General features: G+C 38.6%; 1 protein-coding gene and 1 long non-coding RNA gene across 18 annotated transcripts in view; both read left to right on the plus strand.

The window, feature by feature from the left end:
- The window catches only part of ASH1L (ASH1 like histone lysine methyltransferase), a 189,247-nt gene that overhangs the window by 122,590 nt on the left and 48,333 nt on the right, over window positions 1-18,324 (plus strand). The window lies entirely within an intron of this gene.
- LOC146404058 (uncharacterized) lies at window positions 2,872-5,932 on the plus strand. Its single transcript, XR_014844118.1, has 2 exons — window positions 2,872-3,097; window positions 5,092-5,932. It is a non-coding gene; the product is annotated as an uncharacterized LOC146404058 (long non-coding RNA).

The following is an 18,324-nucleotide window of genomic DNA, read 5'->3' on the forward strand; positions in this document are numbered from 1 at the left end:
ATATCTCCAGTGGAGTCAAGTATTTACCATTTATTTTATACTCACTCTGAAGAATTTTTCAAACTCTTTTGCTATCTAGGAGTCAAAATGATGTAACTCTTATTCACTGAAGTTTCAGTAAACAACAGTTACATATTCTTGATTATGTTAGTATATCATCTAGGAAAACCCAACTATTTGTTACTTCAGTTTCAAATGTTTTCTGTGTTCAAAGGGAGATGATTTATGGATATGTAATAATCAAAGAAAAAGGACCCACTCCTTTTTCTGATCATTTATATGCTTGAAAATTGATCAAGATTTATCTTTCTCTTAATTTTGGAGAAAAAGTCTTTGCTTGGCATTTTAATAATAATACCTTTCAGAATCCTAGATAAGTAAACAGTACCTTGGAGCTCCCTTGTGGTTCAGGTTAAGGATCTGGCATTGTCACTGCTGTGATATAGGTTAGATCCCTGGCCTGGGAACTTCTACATGCCACAGGCACAGCCAAAAAATACAAATAAAAAAGAGGTGCCTAGAACTCATTCTTGATTTCCCTTATTCTTGCATCACCTTATCAGGTCCATCTCCAAGTTTCATTATTTTCATCCTTGAAATATATCCAACTTCTCTTCAAATTCTACCGCCGTCATTCAAGACCATGCTACTGTTGTCTTCTGTTCAGGCCACTGCAGTAGACTTCCCACAGATATCTCCACTTGCGTATTTGCTCCCTTCCAATACACTCTCCACACCGTAAAAAGAGAAATAATTTTATAACTTTTTAATTTAATATTTTTATTAACGTATAATTGATTTACAGTGTTGTATTAGTTTCAAGTGTACAGCACTGTATTTGATATATAAATTTTTTTTCATATTCTTTCCCCTTATAGTTACTATAAAATATTGACTATAGTTCCCTGTGCTCTATAATAGGTCTTTGTTAGTTATCTGTTTCATATATAGTAGTGTGTGTATGTTATTTCCATCCTCCTAATTTGCTCCTCTCCCCTTTCCCCTTTAATAACTGTAAGTTTGTTTTCTAGATCTATGGGTCTATTTCTGTTTTGTAAATAAGTTCATTTGTGTCTTTTTTTTTTTTTTTTAGATTCCACATATAAGTGATATCCCATGATATTTATCTTTCTATAGCTACTTCACTTAGTATGATAATCTCTCACTACATCCATATGATTTTATAACTTAAACTAAATCATCCCTAAAATCTTTCAGTGGCCTACCATTACAGTAAAGTATAAACTCCTTACCCTGACTGAAATGGTCTGGTTCCTGACTGTTTCATCATTTTACATCTATCTCTTCTCATCTTTCCCTTATACACTGTATTATGTTATGCTTGTCTTTTTTCAGATTCTAGATTATACCAAATTGCTTCCCACCAAATGATCATTATGTTTATTATTACCATTGCCTGAAAAGCTCTTCATCAAAACTCCCCCAGCTGATTTCTTTTCATCCTTTAAGGATGAGCTAAATGTCAGTATCAGCTTAAATATCACTTTCTTTAAAATTTTTTCCCTGATTATCCTATTAGAGAGGCTTCTTCCCTTTATTCAGTATCACAGCACCCTGATTGTTTCACTCTATAATTACTATATTTGTTTACTCATGTACTGTCCATCTCCCCTATTAGATTATAAGCTCCAGGAACACAGAGTCATTTGTCTTTTTATTCTCCTTTGATTTCCCAGTGTTTGGTGTATAGTAGAAGTTTAATAAATACTTGTTATACAAGTGAAAGAAAAGAGGAGAGATTAGGATAAATTATTGAACATAAGGGATTTCTGTTTGTGGCTCAACAGGTTACAAACTTGATTAATATCCATGACGATTTGGGTTCGATCCCTGGCCTCACTCAGTGGATTAGGGATCTAGCATTGACATGAGCTGTAGTGTAGGTTGCAGACATGGCTCGGATCCCATTTTGCTGTTGTTGTGGCATAGACCAGTAGCTGTAGCCCCAATTTGACCTCTAGCCTGGGAACTTCCATATGCCACGTGTGTCACCCAAAAAAGAAAAAAAAAAAAAAAAAAAAACTGTTGACCGTAGGATGACAGTTATTTTTTTTAGGAACAGTTTACTTGTGTACTATATGTTGATCTTGTGCTTTTGTTTTTCTCTTGACCTATGACTCTTGACGCTCTTGACTGTAGGGCTCTTCTCCGTGTTATAATTATCTAATTCCATTTTTCTGCCCAGATTGCCCAGCACTAGCAATGCATTATATTAAAAGAAGCAAGGGACATTTCCTTGTGGAGCAGCAGGTTAAGTAAGGATCCAGCATTGCCACAGTTGTGGTGATTGAAACTGCAATGTAGTTTCAATCCCTGGCCTGAGAATTTCCCATGCTGCACATGCGGCCAAAAAAAGGCAACAGGCATTGACAAGTTCTGCAATAAAGATTAGTTTGTTTTAATGAATCTGTATTGGATGGCTGGAGAATGGTTTAACTACAATGTTTAATTCTCAGCTAGATAAGTGTACTAGTGCTTAATTAAGGAAAGTAAGAGTAAGTTCCATGTTCTCTGGGCTTAGTGCCAAAGTTCTTTTCAAAGAACCTTTTGTTTTTAGAAATGAGGTCATAGCAGTGGAAGCTGATTCTCAGCAGATTTAGCTATTTCCTAGAATCTGCTAATGATAAATTGGCTTTGAAAATGAAAATTTAAAAGTCCTATTTAAAGGAAAACGTGAACATTTTGATCTCACTAGTTTTATCCTGGGTGGGAAATTGGCTAACTCAAGGATAAAAAGAAATAATTTAATTTTCTAAATATTAAAGTAAGGGATATGTTTTAATGAGTAATGATAAGTATTAAAGCTTTTTTTTTTTTTTTTTCTTTTTCTTTTTATGGCTGTACCCACAGGGTATGGAAGTTTCCTGTCTAGGGGTCAAATCAGAGCTGCAGCTACCCACCTACACCACAGCCACAGCAATGCCAGATCCAAGCCACGTCTGCTACCTACACCACAGCACAAGGCAGCGTTGGATCTTTAACCCACTGAGGGAGGCCAGGGATTGAACCTGCCTCTTCATGGATACTGGTTGGATTCATTACTGCTGAGCCACAACAGGAACTCCATATCTTTATGGTATGCAGCTTCATCATTTTTAAATGATATAATCAAATAGTACATTACTAGCAACTCTGTTACCTTACACTTAAAAATGCATAAGGGGATTCATAGTTTTTCAGAAATTTTCTGGGAAATAGGGAAGCAAAAAACATGAAGACATAATCTTTCATATTTGGTTTCTGGCATCATTTAGGCCTTAATTTAAATTCATCTCCAGCAGTTCCCATTGTGGCTCAGTGGTAAAGAACCTGACATAGTGTCCATGAGAATTCAGGTTCAATCTCTGGCCTCACTCAATAGGTTAAGGATCTGTGACATAGGTTGCAGGTGTAGTTTGGATCTGGTATTGCCATGACTGTGGTGTAGGCCTGCAGATGCAGCTTCAGTTCAACCCCAAGCCCGGGAACTTCCATATGCCAAAGGTACAGCCGTAAAAAGAAAAAAAAATTTTCACCTCCACCACTTACCAGCTATGCAACCTTGGACAAGTTGACACATCTCAAGACCTCAGAATCTTTATTTTAAAGTAGAAATTAATATGAATATTAAATACAGCAATGCATGTAATACTTAGCATAGTACCTAACAGTAATCATTCAGTAAATGTAATTACTATAGTTGTTTTTGCAGTAGAATGTCGATCAGCAAGAATCTGTTACTTAGTACATAGTTTCCCCCATCTTTTTACTCTGGCAGTTATTGTGAAATATATTGTGATACTCTTTGGCTGAGCTCAGAAAATAATTCAGAATCCTTTTCAACGTAGCTTTTGTCAGTTGCCACTACCAGTCATTCAGACTCATGTCAAATCTTGACTACTTTTCCTGATGTAGTGGAAAGAACATAGACCTTATGTGCACAAAATAATTAAGATAGTAGGCCTCAGACTTCTGTTCTTAGAAGTTCTGCTTACAGGGTTGGCCAGTGGCTGACATCTGGAAACTTGAGTAGAATGGTTACCTTTGTTGATATAAAACTTCCTAGATGATAACAGTAATTTACTGTGCCTGCCTTGTATAAACTGTATGGTTTCTACTGAACATATGTTTTCATTCTAAGAATCTGGAATTTTAGTACATCCTGGGCAGAGGGTACCAATATGACCAACTACCAATTAAAACCTTGGGTGCTGAGTTTCTAACGAGCTTTCTTTTTCTTTTTCTTTTTCTTTTTTTTTTTTTTTATTTTATTTTCTCTTTTTAAGGCCATGCCTGCAGCCTGTGGTCATTCCCAGGCTAAGAGTTGAATCAGAGCTGCAGCTGCTGGCCTGCACCATGGCCACAGCAATGCAGTATCCAGGCCGCATCTGCAGCCTACGCTGCAGTTCATGGCAGTGCCAGATGCTTAACCCACTGAGCAGGGCCTGGGATACTAGTTGGGTTCTTAATCCACTGAGCCACAATGGGAACTCCATAATGAGCTTTCTTGTTAGACAGCATTTTATGCATATTGTCACAATGCATTGCCATAGATTTCATCTTGTGTGACATTACTGGGAGAGTACTTTGTAAACTTGTGCCTGGTTTCCTCCAGATTTTGCCCTACATATATATATATATATACACACACACACACATATATATATACACATATATATATACACACACACACACATATATATACACACACATATATATACACACACACATATATATGTATATATACACACATATATATACACACACATATGTATATATACACACATATATACACACATATATGTATATATATACACACACATATGTATATATATACACACACACACATATATATACACATATATATATTTTTTTTTTTGTCATTACTGATTTTGCTTTGTATCTTTTTGCTATACCAAAGTAGAGTCTTGAGTCTGATTTTATGCTAGTACTATTAGTCACCAAACCTGAAGGTGTTCTTGGGGACCCTTGGCATACCTTAGAATCAAACACATAGACTACTCTTTTCATTCCACACTCTTAAGAGTTAAATGATCTTTTTTTTTTTTTTTTCTTTTTTTTTTTTGCTAGTTTCTTGGGCCGCTTCCGCGGCATATGGAGGTTCCCAGGCTAGGGGTTGAAACGGAGCTGCAGACACCGGCCTACGCCAGAGCCATAGCAACGCGGGATCCGAGCCGCGTCTGCAACCTACACCACAGCTCACGGCAACGCCGGATCGTTAACCCACTGAGCAAGAACAGGGACCGAACCCGCAACCTCATGGTTCCTAGTCAGATTTGTTAACCGCTGCGCCACGACGGGAACTCCAAGAGTTAAATGATCTTAAACAAGCTACTTATCTACTCTGCATCTCAGCCTCTTCACCTATCTATCGGACTGTTTCCAACTTGAGTTGTGAGGATTAAGTGATATTTATTTTGTACTTAATATATATTGGTTAGATGCACTAACCAAGACAAAGTAAATGATAAAGTAAATTACCAGTATCCATGCTAATCATCTTATACTCCTTCCTCTTGGTTTACTATAATCAAGTAAAGTTGTCCCCTCCGTATTGGTGGGATATTGGTTCTGGGAGCCCTCAGATAGCGAAATCCAAGGATATTCAAGTCCCTTGTATAGTCGTATAGTATTTGCAGATAACCTATACATATCCTACTGTACTTTTAATCATCTCTAGGTACTTATAAAGCTGTATAAATAGTTGCCAGTACTGGGCAAATTCTAATTTTGCTGTTTGGAACTTTCTGGAATTTTTTAAAGTTTATTTTTGATCCAAATTTGTTTGAATCTACAGATGCAGAACCCACAGGTAAAGAGGGGTGGCAGTACTCAATGCCAATGAAAAGAACAAAACTGTTCCACTCATTTCAGAAAACTGAGGTATTAGCTGAAAGAAGAAAATAATAAAGAATAGAAATCAATGAAATATTAAACAGACAATAAGGGAACAAAAGTTTGAAAATAGCAACAAAACTGATCATTTCTAGATGCACTAACCAAGACAAAGTAAATGATAAAGTAAATTACCAGTATCCATGCTAATCATCCTATAGTCATTAAGAGGCTAATAATTGAATTCAACTTTATGCCAGTTTAAAATGTATGTGTAACGGGCTAATTCCTTACAAAATGCAACTTCTAAAACTAATGTAAGATGAAATCAAATATCTGAATAGCCCTTATCACTGAAAGAAATTGAGTTCCTGAAAGCTACCATGTAGCACAGTGGGTTTAGGATCCAGCATTGTTGCTGCTGTGGCGCAAGCTATAACCATGTATGGGATCTTCCATGTGCTGGGGGTGCAGCCAAACAAAAATGGGTAAATAAAAATAAAAGAGGAGTTCCCATTGTAGCTCATTGCTATAAGAACCTGACTAGTACCCATGAGGATGCAGGTTCCATTCCATTCCTTGCTCAGTGGGTTAAGGATCCATCATTGCTGTGAGCAGCAGCATAGGTTGCAGACATGGCTCAGATCTGGCGTTGCTGTGGCTATGGCATAGGCCGGCAACTGCAGCCCTGATTCAGCCCCTAGCCCAGGAACTCCATATGCCACACCTGTGACCCTATTAAAAAAAAAAAAAAGGAAAAAAAGAACAAAATTGAGTTCCTTACTAAATCTTACACATTAAAAATTCCAGAACAAAACAATTTCCTTTATGAACTCTCTTATATATTTGAGAAAGAAATAGCATCAGTCTTACAGAAACACTTTATGAAGACAGAGGAAAAACACTTCCCAGCTCATTTTATGAGGCTAATGTAACCCTGGTAGAAAACCCAACAAAAACTTCCTGCTGAATAAAACAACTACAGAACAAAATTGATTGTAAACTCTTAGGACTAGAAAGGAATTTCCTGAGTGTTATAAAAAGCAGATCATACTTAACTATACTTTAATACAACTTAAAAAAAAAAAAAGCAGCAGATCATACTTAATGAGATATTGAATGCTTCCTCCTAAAATTGGAAAAAAGGTAAAAATGTTCACCTTCATTACTTCTTTTCAACATTATTCTGGATGTGCTAGCCAGTGCAGTAAGGCAAAAAAGATGAGTATAAGTCATGAACATCAGGAATGAAAAAGTAAAATTGTTTCTCTTTGCAAATAACATGGTCATGTATGTAGAAAATCTAAAAAGATGTACTACAACTAATAGCGAGGTTACTAGAAACAAAAGCAGTATGTAAAAGTCAATTGTGATGGACTGAGAGTTTGGGGTTAGTAGATGCAAACTATTACATTTAGAATGGATAAGAAATTAGGTCCTATGTACAGCACAGGGCACTATATCCAATTACTTGTGGTAGAAAATAATGGAAGCTGATATGAGAAAAAGTATTTATATGTATGATTGGGTCACTTTGCTGTACAGCGGAAATTGACAGAACATTATAAATCAAGTATAATTTAAAAATTTTAAATCACTTGTATTCTTACAAAACTGCATATACTCTTACCATACAATCCAACAACTGAATTCCTTTGGTATTTTTTACCCAAAGAAATTGAAAACTTAAGTCTGTGCAGTAACCTGCACACATGTTTATGGTAGCTTTATTCATAGTTGCCAAAACTTGAAAGCAGCCAAGATATCTTTTGTTATATGAATGGGTAAACTGTGGTATATCAGGCAATGGGATATTGTTCCACACTGAGAATAAATGAGCTGTCAAGCTATGAAGAACTTTAAATTCATAGTACTAAAGCTTCATGACGTTGAAGAACTTTCATTTCATGGTACTGAATGAAATAAGCCAATCTGAAAAGGCTGCATACTATATGATTCCAACTAAATGACATTCTAGAAAAGGCAAAACTTTAGAGACATTAATAGGATTAGTAGTTGCCAGTGGTTTGGGGGGAAGTAAGGATGAATCTACAGAGCACAGAGGATTTTTATGACATCAAAACTATTCTTTTTGGGAGTTCCCGTCGTGGCGCAGTGGTTAACGAATCCGACTAGGAACCATGAGGTTTCGGGTTTGGTCCCTGCCCTTGCTCAGTGGGTTAACGATCCGGCATTGCCGTGAGCTGTGGTGTAGGTTGCAGACGCGGCTCGGATCCAGCGTTGCTGTGGCTCTGGCGTAGGCCGGTGGCTACAGCTCCGACTCAACCCCTAGCCTGGGAACCTCCATATGCCGTAGGAGCGGCCCAAGAAATAGCAACAACAACAACAACAACAAATTAAAAAAATAAAAATAAAAAAATAAAAAAAAACTATTCTTTTCGGAGTTCCCATCGTGGCGCAGTGGTTGACGAATCCGACTAGGAACCACGAGGTTGAGGGTTCGATCCCCGGCCTTGCTCAGTGGGTTAACAATCCGGCGTTGCCGTGAGCTGTGGTGTAGGTTGCAGACGCAGCTCGGATCCCGCGTTGCTGTGGCTCTGGCGTAGGCCGGTGGCTACAGCTCCGATTCAACCCCTAGCCTGGGAACCTCCATATGCCGTAGGAGCGGCCCAAGAAATAGCAACAACAACAACAACAACAACAACAAAAAAAAGACAAAAGACAAAAAAAAAAAAAACTATTCTTTTCGATGCTGTAATAGTGAATGCATGTCACTATACATTTGTCCAAAGCCACAGAATATGCAATACCAAGAGCGAACCTTAATAGAAACTGGAATTTGATAATGATATGTCAATACAGACTCATCACTTGTTAACACACGTATGGCTCTGGTGGAGGGTACTGATAATGGGGTAAGCTATGCATGTTTACGGGCAAGAGGTATATGGGAAATCTCTGTACCTTCTATTCCATACTGTATCCTAAATACATAAAGAACTCCTACAAATGATTTTTTTTAAGACAGCTCAATTTTAAAATGAAGGTTTGGGAGTTCCTGTAGTTGCTCAGTGGTTAACGAACCTGACTAGCATCCATGAGGATGCGGGTTCAATCCCTGGCCTCGCTCAGTGGGTTAAGGATCCGGCGTTGCCCTGAGCTGTGGTATATATAGGTCACAGATGTTTCAGATCCCGTGTTGCTATGGCTGTGGCATAGGCCAGAGGCTACAGCTCCGATTCAACCCCCTAGCTGAGAACCTCCATGTGCCTCAGGTGCAGCCCTAAAAAGACAAAAAAAAAAAAAAAAATTTGTAATTTGTAAAAATGAAAATAAAATGAAGGTTTGAACACAGACTTCACCAAAGAGAATATACAAATGGCCAATAAATACACAAAAAATATTCAGTATCATAACTGATCAAGGAAATGCAAATTAAGAGGTGAGATACCACACAGCCGCAGATTACCTAAAATTAAAAATACAGCATCGAGGGAATTCCTGCTCTGGTGCAGTGGTTTAAAAATCTGACTGCAGCAGCTTGAGTTGCTGCGGATGCTGCAGGTTTGATCCCCAGCCCAGCACTGTGAGTTAAAGGATCCTGCTTGCCACAACTGTGGCATAGATTGCATTTGTGGCTCAGATTCAATCCCTGGCCCGGGAACTTCCATATGCCACAGGTGCGGCCATTAAAAAAAAAAAAAAAATACAGCACCAAGGAGTTCTCCTGTGGCACAGCAGGTTAAGGATCCAACATTGTCACTCCAACAGCTTGGGTCACAGCTGTAGCACAGGTTTGATCCCTGACTCAGGAATTTCCTCATGCCATGGGTGCAGTCAAAAAAAGAAAAAAATATAGCACCAAATGTGGGCTCAACCAGAAAGCTTATATGTAGTTGCTTTAAGTAAAATGGTAAAACTTTCTGAAAAGCTCTGGCAGCTTTTATAAAACTAAACATACACTTACAAAGAAAAATTGATACTTGTGTCCATAAGATGTAATGTTTCTTGTAGCCTTGTTTAGAATGGCTGTGAAATAGAGATAGACCAGGTAACCGTTAATAGAAGAAGAAATAAACTGTGGTGTATTCATACAGTGCACTGTTAATCAGCAGTAAAAAGGAAGAAACTTTTGTATTCGATATATATTCCACTTCAGAAATGATGAAGCAAATCTGCTTTTCCCAGTTCTGTTAAGTATGAGTAAAAATTTCTTTTTAAAATGTTAAATATCGTGGCATTCCAACCAGGACACGGTGGTTAAGAATCCAATTGCAGGAGTTCTCGTCGTGGCACAGTGTTAACAAATCCGACTAGGAACCATGAGGTTGCGGGTTCGATCCCTGGCCTTGCTTTTAGTGGTTTAAGGATCCAGCGTTGCCGTGAGCTGTGGTGTAGGTTGCAGACACGGCTCAGATCCCACACTGTGGTAGGCCGGCAGCTGTAGCTCCGATTAGACCCCTAGCCTGGCTGCGGGAAGCAGCCCTAGAAAAGGCAAAAAGACAAAAAAAAAAAAAAAAAAAAAAAAGAATCCAACTGCAGCAGCTCTGGTCATGGTAAAGGTGGGGATTCAATCCCCAGCCCAGAACAGTGGGTTAAAGGATCCGATATTGCCACAGCTGGATCCTTAACCCACTGAGCGAGGCCAGGGATCAAACTCCTATCTTCATAGACACTATATCGGGTTCTTAATCCACTGAGCCACAATAAGAACTCCCCACAAGGAATACTTAAGAATTCAATTTCTCCACATCCTTGGTAACACTTAAAATTTTTTGGTTTTGTTTCATACTAGTCATCCTGATGGTATCTCATTATGGTTTTGATTTGCATTTCCCTAATGATTAGTGATGTTTAGCATCTCTTCATGTACTTATTGGCCATATGTATATCTTTTTTACTAAAATGTCTCTTCAAGTCCTTGTCCATTTTTGAATTGAGTCAGTTTTTTTATTCTTCAGCTTTAGTTCTTTTTATGAATAATTCCTTATCACATATATGATAAATTGGAGAATACTTCTATGACATTAATAGAGAAAACCATAAAGTATATAAATGCCAAATGATCATTTAATTATATACACTACCATATTGAAGATAACATCTCTAATAATCACAGTTGAATGTGGTAGTTTACAATAAGTATGTTAAAATTAGATTTTTAGGTAAGGTTGAGAATGAGGCAAAGGACAGAATTTGATGGGGAAGGATTTAGCTTTAAATTAGAAGAATGACACCTAAGAATATAAAAGTGGGAGGGAGCTGGTTATGTTTAAGAAATTATGCTTCTCTAGCCATTGTGGAAAACAATATGGAGGATCCTCAAAAAAAATTAAAAGTAAAACTACTATATAATCAGCAGTTTCACTTCTGGGAATATATCCAAAGAAATGAAAGCACTAACTTGAAAAGATACCTGCACACATTCATAGTAGCATTATTTACAACAACCAGGAAATGAAAACAAGTGTCCATCAGAGGATGAATGGATAAAGGAGTTGTTGTATGTATGCCATGCCACAGTATACATGTAAATACAATGTATAGATATGAGGAAATCCTGTCATTTGTGACAACATGAATGGACCTTGAGGGCATTATGCTAAGTGAAATAAGTCAGACAGAAAAAGACAAATACTATGTGATCTCCACAGTATGGAATCTAAAAACATGAGTGTGTGTGTGTGTGTGTGTGTGTATAAAATTGAAAAGGAGATCAGATTATTTGTGGTTACCAGAGTTGAGGGAGAGGGGAAAGGGAATAAGTGCTGAAAAGATACAAATTTCCAGTTATAAAATAAATAGGTACTAGGGATATAATAAGCATGATGACTATAGTTAACATTACTGAATGTCATCTATGAAAATTGTTAAGAGAGTAAATCTTAAAAGTGTTCTTATCACAAGGTAAAGAAGTTTTTGTTTTTTTTTTTTTATTTTAAGGCTGTACCTGTAGCATATGGAAGTTCCCTGGCTAGGAGTCATTCAGAGCTGCAGCCGCCAGCCTACGGCCTTTGCCACAGCCACAGCAACACCAGATCCGAGCTGCAACTGCAGCCTACACCACAGCTTGTGGCAACGCCAGATCCTTAACCCACTGATGGAGGCCAGGGCTCGAACCCACATCATGTATGCTCAAACTAGTATCCCACATCATGGATACTAGTCAGGTTCTTAACCCATTGAGCCACAATGGGAACTCCCAAGTTTTTTTCTTTTTTTGCTTCTTTTTTTAATTGTACGTCTAAGAGATAATGCTGACTAAATTTATATCCATAATCATTTCACATATATGTGACTCAAACCATTATGCAGTACACCTTAAACTTTTACAGTTATATATGTCAATTATATCCCAGTACAACTGGGGGGAAATTAATTAGTAAACCAAGCCAAAAAAAAAAAAAAATGAAAGAGATTAACTGTGCTTAGGAAGAGTAAAAGTCAAGAAAATGAGGAAAGATGATGATATTGCTTAGTAGGGCTATAAGAGAACAGTGGAGTACCTCTAAACTTAAGCCACGGAATATATATTTTCATTCATTCAGAAAATATTTAATACCTACTCTTTGATCAGGCAGTTTTCTAGATGCTTGTGATACATCAATAAACAAGATAGGTAAAAATCCTTGCCTCTGTGGAGCTGACATTCTTTCAGTGGAAGGTGTGAATCACAATATTCCTATCTTTTTAGGTCTCACCTGTTTTTCCTCAGGCTGACAAAACCAAAAACTTTACATTGTACTAATGTTTTGTCTAGTGAAATTTGAAGCTTCCTTTTAAGTGTCTTTGATTATTATTTATAACCCCCTTGATGGCACACATTTCACTGAAATATTACCACTACAGCTTTTCTTTGGGGAGTGAGTATTGGGACTATTTTCATAGAATGAAAAGAAAAGATTAATAATTTCTATTTGAAGAGTGATATTATAACCCAGTGCTTAGATTTTATTTAAACAAACAGGACTTTTTCTGAAGTCAGTCACCCTATTCTTGTTTTAAAAAAAGAAAAAAACACATTTTTGTCAGATTTTAAGCTATCTTAGAGGCAAAGCCATAGTTATCTTTCTTTTTGTTGGATACCTCTCTCTCCTTTGGTTTCCTCATTTGCCTAGCTACCTCCTTAGCAATGGAGAATTTTTGTGGAGATGTTCCTCCTCCTGTTGTTCATTTCAGGATTGATTTTGTAAAAGAAAAATCTTCATGGACCTTCCCTCTTAGATTTCAAGGTCAACACAAGTCTCTTCTTGAAATAACTTTATTGCCCACAAATTCAATTTTCTTTCAAGAGAGAAAGAAAAGGATTTCTTTTCTCTTGTCCTAGTGATGAGTGGCAGGATTTGAGATTTCACAGCTCCAGCACTGTAAGAAAAATCCACAAAAGATACGATTTCATCTAATTTCTAGATGGATAGAAAATGATTTTTTTCCCATTTTTAAAGTGAGGATTAAGGAGTTCCCGTCGTGGCGCAGTGGTTAACGAATCCGACTAGGAACCATGAGGTTGCAGGTTCGGTCCTGCCCTTGCTCAGTGGGTTAACGATCTGGCGTTGCCATGAGCTATGGTGTAGGTTGCAGACGCGGCTTGGATCCCGCGTTGCTGTGGCTCTGGCGTAGGCTGGTGGCTATGGCTCCGATTAGACCCCTAGCCTGGGAACCTCCATATGCCACGGGAGCGGCCCAAGAAATAACAAAAACAAAAAAAAAGTGAGGATTAACCAAAAATAATTTTTCCAAATGAGGAGCTCCTGAATAGATTCCTGTAAAATATCAGCTCTTGCAGAATTTGACCAAGGAAATCTCTTTAGGTGAGTTTCAAAATGATTACCTGGCTCTAGTCAGGTTTCAGAAATGTTAAAGGAAAGGAAAGACTGACCCATCATTTTTCCTCCAGCTCTCAGTATAGGGATTAGAGAGGAGGAATACAAGTAATGTCAGGAAAAGCATCATAACATCTATGGAGACGTTGCTAGGAAAACTAAAGATATTGGGCTCTGTGGAAAATTGTGTCTTTGAATTTAGTCAAAGTAGTTAATGGATGCTTTCTTTCTTAGAAAGAGAAAGAAAAGTATTCTCTTAAAAATTCGTAACTTACTGTTTGCACCTTCACCCTTTTTTTAACTTAGTGAATTTTATTACATTTATACTTGTACACGATCATCACAACCCAATTTTATAACTTTTCCATCCCAAACCCCCAGCCCATCCCCCACCCTACCTCCCCAGCCTTTCTCCTTTGGAAACCATGGTTTTTCAAAGTCTGTGAGTCAGTATTGTTCTGCAGAGAAATTTAGATTCCACATGTAAGTGATAGCATATGACATTGGTGTCTCACTGTCTGACTAGCCACTTACCATGATAATTTCTAGGTCCATCCATGTTGCTGTAAATGCCATTATTTCATGCCTTTTTATGACCCATGTTCCACTGTGCGTATATACCACATCTTCTTTATCCACTCCTCTGTCGATGGACGTTTAGGTTGCTTCCATGTCTTGGCTATTGTATATAGTGCTGCAATGAACATTGGAGTACATGTGTCTTTTCAAGTCATGGTTTTCTCTGGATAGATGCCCAGGAGTGGGATTGCTGGATCAAATGGTAATTCTGTTTTTAGTTTTTTGAGGAATCACCATACTTTTTCCCATAGTGTTTGTACCATTTTACATTCCCACCAACAGTGTAACGGGGTTTCCTTTTCTCCACACCCTCTTCAGCATTTACTGTTCATAGATTTTTTTGATGATGGCTATTCTGGCCAGTGTGAGGTGGTACCTCATAGTTTTGATTTGCATTTCTCTTAATAATTAATGATGTTGAACATCTTTTCGTGTGTTTTTTGGCTATCAGTATGTTGTCTTTGGAGAATTGTCTATTTAGATCTGCCCTTTTTTTGTTTTGTTTCGTTTTGTTTTGTTTTTTGTCCTTTTTAGGGCCGCACACGAGGCATATGGAGGTTCCCAGGCTAGGGGTCTAATTGGAGCTACAACCGCCGGCCTACACCACAGCCACAGCAACTCAGGATCCGAGCTGCATCTGCGACCTAAACCACAGCTCACGGCAACACCCAATCCTTAACCCACTGATCAGTGCCAGGGATTGAACCCACAACCTCATGGTACTTGGTCGGATTCATTAACCACTGAGCCACGACGGGAACGCCATAGATCTGCCCATTTTTTGATGGTTTGTTTTTTTGTTTGTTTGTTTGGTATTGAGCTGCAGGAGCTGTTGATAAATTTTGGAGATTAATCCCTTGTTGATCATTTCCTTTACAAATATTTTCTCCCATTCTGTGGGTGGTCTTTTCATTTTGTTTAGGGTTTCCTTTGCTGTGGAGAAACTTTTTAAGTTTAATTAGGTCCCATTTGTTTATTTTTGTTTTTACCGTCACTACTCTAGGAGGTGGATCTGAGAAGATATTGCTGTGGTTTATGTCAGAGAGTGTTTGTCCTGTGTTTTCCTCTAAATGTATTATAGTGTCCATTTTGAGTTTGGGGTTTTTTGGAGGGTTTTGTTTTGTTTTGTTTTGTTTTGTTACTTTTTTGCTTTTGAGGGCCGTACTCAAGGCTAGGGGTCGAATCAGAGCTACAGCTGCTGGCCTATACCTTAGCCATGGCAGTGCCAGATCCGAGCCACATCTGCACCCTACACCACAGCTCATGGCAACCCCGGATCCTTAACCCACTGGGCAAGGCCAGGGATTAAACCTACATCCGTATGAGTCTTTGTCAGGTTCGTTAACCACTGAGGCAAGAAAGGAACTCCCATTTTGAGTTTATTTTTGTGTATGGTGTTAGGAAGTGGTCTGATTTCATTCTTTTACATGTAGTTGTCCAGTTTTCCCAGCACCACTTTTTGAAGGGACTGTCTTTTCTCCATTATGTATTCTTGCCTCCTTTGTCACAAATTAGTTGGCTCTAGGTACATGGGTTTAATTTTGGCCTTTCTGTCCCATTCCACTGATCTATATTTCTGTTTTTGTGCCAATACCATATAGTTTATATGATTGTAGGTTTATAGTATAGTCTGAGGTCAGGAAGCCTGATTCCTCCAGCTCCATTTTTCTTTTTCAGGATGGCTTTGGCTATGCTGGGTCTTTTGTGCCTCCAAATAAACTTTAAAATATTTTGTTCTAGTTCTGCGAAAAATATCCTTGGTAATTTGATAGGGATTGTATTGAATCTGTAGATTGCCTTGGGTAGTATACTCATTTTGACAATATTGATTCTTCCAATCCAAGAACATGGTATTGTGTCATCTTTGATTTCTTTTATCAGTGTCTTATGGTTTTCAGAGTACAGATCTTTCGTCTCTCTAGGTAGGTTTATTCCTAGGTACTTTATTCTTTTTTGATCTTTTTGCCTTTTCTGGGGCCACTCCTGCGGCACATGGAGGTTCCCAGGCTAGGGGTCGAATTGGAGCTGTAGCTACCGGCCTACACCAGAGCCACAGCAACACGGGATCCAAGCCACATCTGTGACCTACACCATAGCTCACGGCAACGCCAGATCCTTAACCCACTGTGCAAGGCCAGGGATCAAACCCACAACCTCATGGTTCCTAGTCAGATTCGCTCACCACTGAGCCACAACGGGAACTCCCTAGGTACTTTATTCTTTTTGATGCAATGGTGAATGCCACAAGGGAACTCCTGCAGTTGGATATCTTAAAGTAACAAGTTCACTTGCCTCACTTACATTCCTAGGTTTTACTAGCCATTGTCTCTCAATTCTTTCAAGTAAGAACAGTATTCCATTTAAAAAGCAACTAGTTCAGCTCACCATTCAAGTATTTGCGCAAGTGCTTTTCCTTAAGATAACCGTCATATCTCAGTATGCAGCAGAAATGCTTTATGCATACTTATATTGTGTCATGTGGAATAAAGATTTTGTTTTGTGGGTTGAAATTTAATATTTTTATTGCTATTTATCAAGAGCATTCTTTGATGATGCTGGCACAGTTGATTTCTTTTTTTTTTTTTTTTTCCCCTTTTTTTTTGTCTTTTTGCTATTTCTTTGGGCCGCTACCGCAGCATATGGAGGTTCCCAGGCTAGGGGTCGAATCGGAGCTGTAGCCACCGGCCTACGCCAGAGCCACAGCAGCGCGGGATCCGAGCCGCGTCTGCAACCTATACCACAGCTCACGGCAACGCCGGATCATTAACCCACTGAGCAAGGGCAGGGATCGAACCCACAACCTCATGGTTTCTAGTCGGATTTGTTAACCACTGCGCCACAACGGGAACTCCTTTTTCCCTTTTTTTTAAGGGCCACACCCGTGGCATATGGAAATTCACAGGCTAGGGGTTGAATCAGAGCTGCAGCTGCTGACCACAGCCACAGCAAGGTGGGATCTGAGCCATGCCTACAACCTACACCACAGCTAACAGCAACACCGGATCCTTTAACCCACTGAGTGAGGCGAGGGATTGAACCTGAATCCTCACAGATACTGGTTAGATTCATTTCCACTGCACTACTACGGGAACTCCAGACACTATTCATTTCTGTTAGTTTCATTTTAGTATAGTTTTATGCCACTTGCCTTGATTCATGATAAGGTACCTGCAGTTTTACACATGATTCCTTTTATCCCATTAGTACAAATATCAGCATAATAAAAATGCATATATCTTACTAGTGTTATTAAAATAGATTTGTCTTCTCAGATAACCTGGGGTTAGTAGAGCACACTTTGAGAACTGCTGGTTTGGAGACCATAATAGGACAACTATCCAGATGACAAAAAAAATCTAAGTCCTGGAGTTCCCACTTGCATTGTGGCACACCAGGATCAGCAGCATCTCTGGAGCGCTGGGATATGGGTTTGATCCCCAGCCCAGCACAATAGTTTAGGAATCCAGTGTTGCTATAGCTGTGGCATAGGTCGTAGCTGCGGCTTAGATTCAATCCCTGGCCTGGAACTTCCATGTGCCATGGATGTAGCTATTTAAAAAAAAAAAAAAAAAAAATGGTGGTAGTATTTCGGTAGGAAGAAAATGTTAACAGATCATAAATTTGCATGTAAATACTCTTGATTCATTTAAATTCAGGGTACCTATTTTAGAAAACTCTTATGCCTCTTTTTATAGTCAGCCTTAGATTAGGTACAGTAATGAGGGAGAGTGGATGACAGCTGCTCTGGTTAATGATTTTAATGATCAAATCGTTCTTAGTATTTAGTTTGTTTCATAATGACCTTTGTATTTGGGTAGTAAATTTACTGTGCTACTTGTTTTATATAAGCAACTATTGAAACATATCTTTAGTATATAGCACATGGAGCACAGTGGAAACAAGTAGCTAAAATTAAAAACTGGCGATGGAGGAGTTCCTTCTCTGTAGGTTAAGGATCTGGCGTTGTCTCTGCAGCTGTTCAGATTACTGCTGAGGTGTGAGTTTAACCCCTGACCTGGCACAGAGGGTTAAGAATCCGGCATTGCTGCAGCTGTGGCATAGGTCACTGCTCCAGCTCAAATTCAATCCCTGGCCCAGGAGCTTC

Source organism: Sus scrofa, chromosome 4 (genome assembly GCF_054392235.1).
Source record: "Sus scrofa isolate SSC_HxYL_T2T_F1_AM1 chromosome 4, Sscrofa_HxYL_maternal_Yorkshire_Landrace_v2.0, whole genome shotgun sequence".
Classification (NCBI taxonomy): domain Eukaryota; kingdom Metazoa; phylum Chordata; class Mammalia; order Artiodactyla; family Suidae; genus Sus; species Sus scrofa.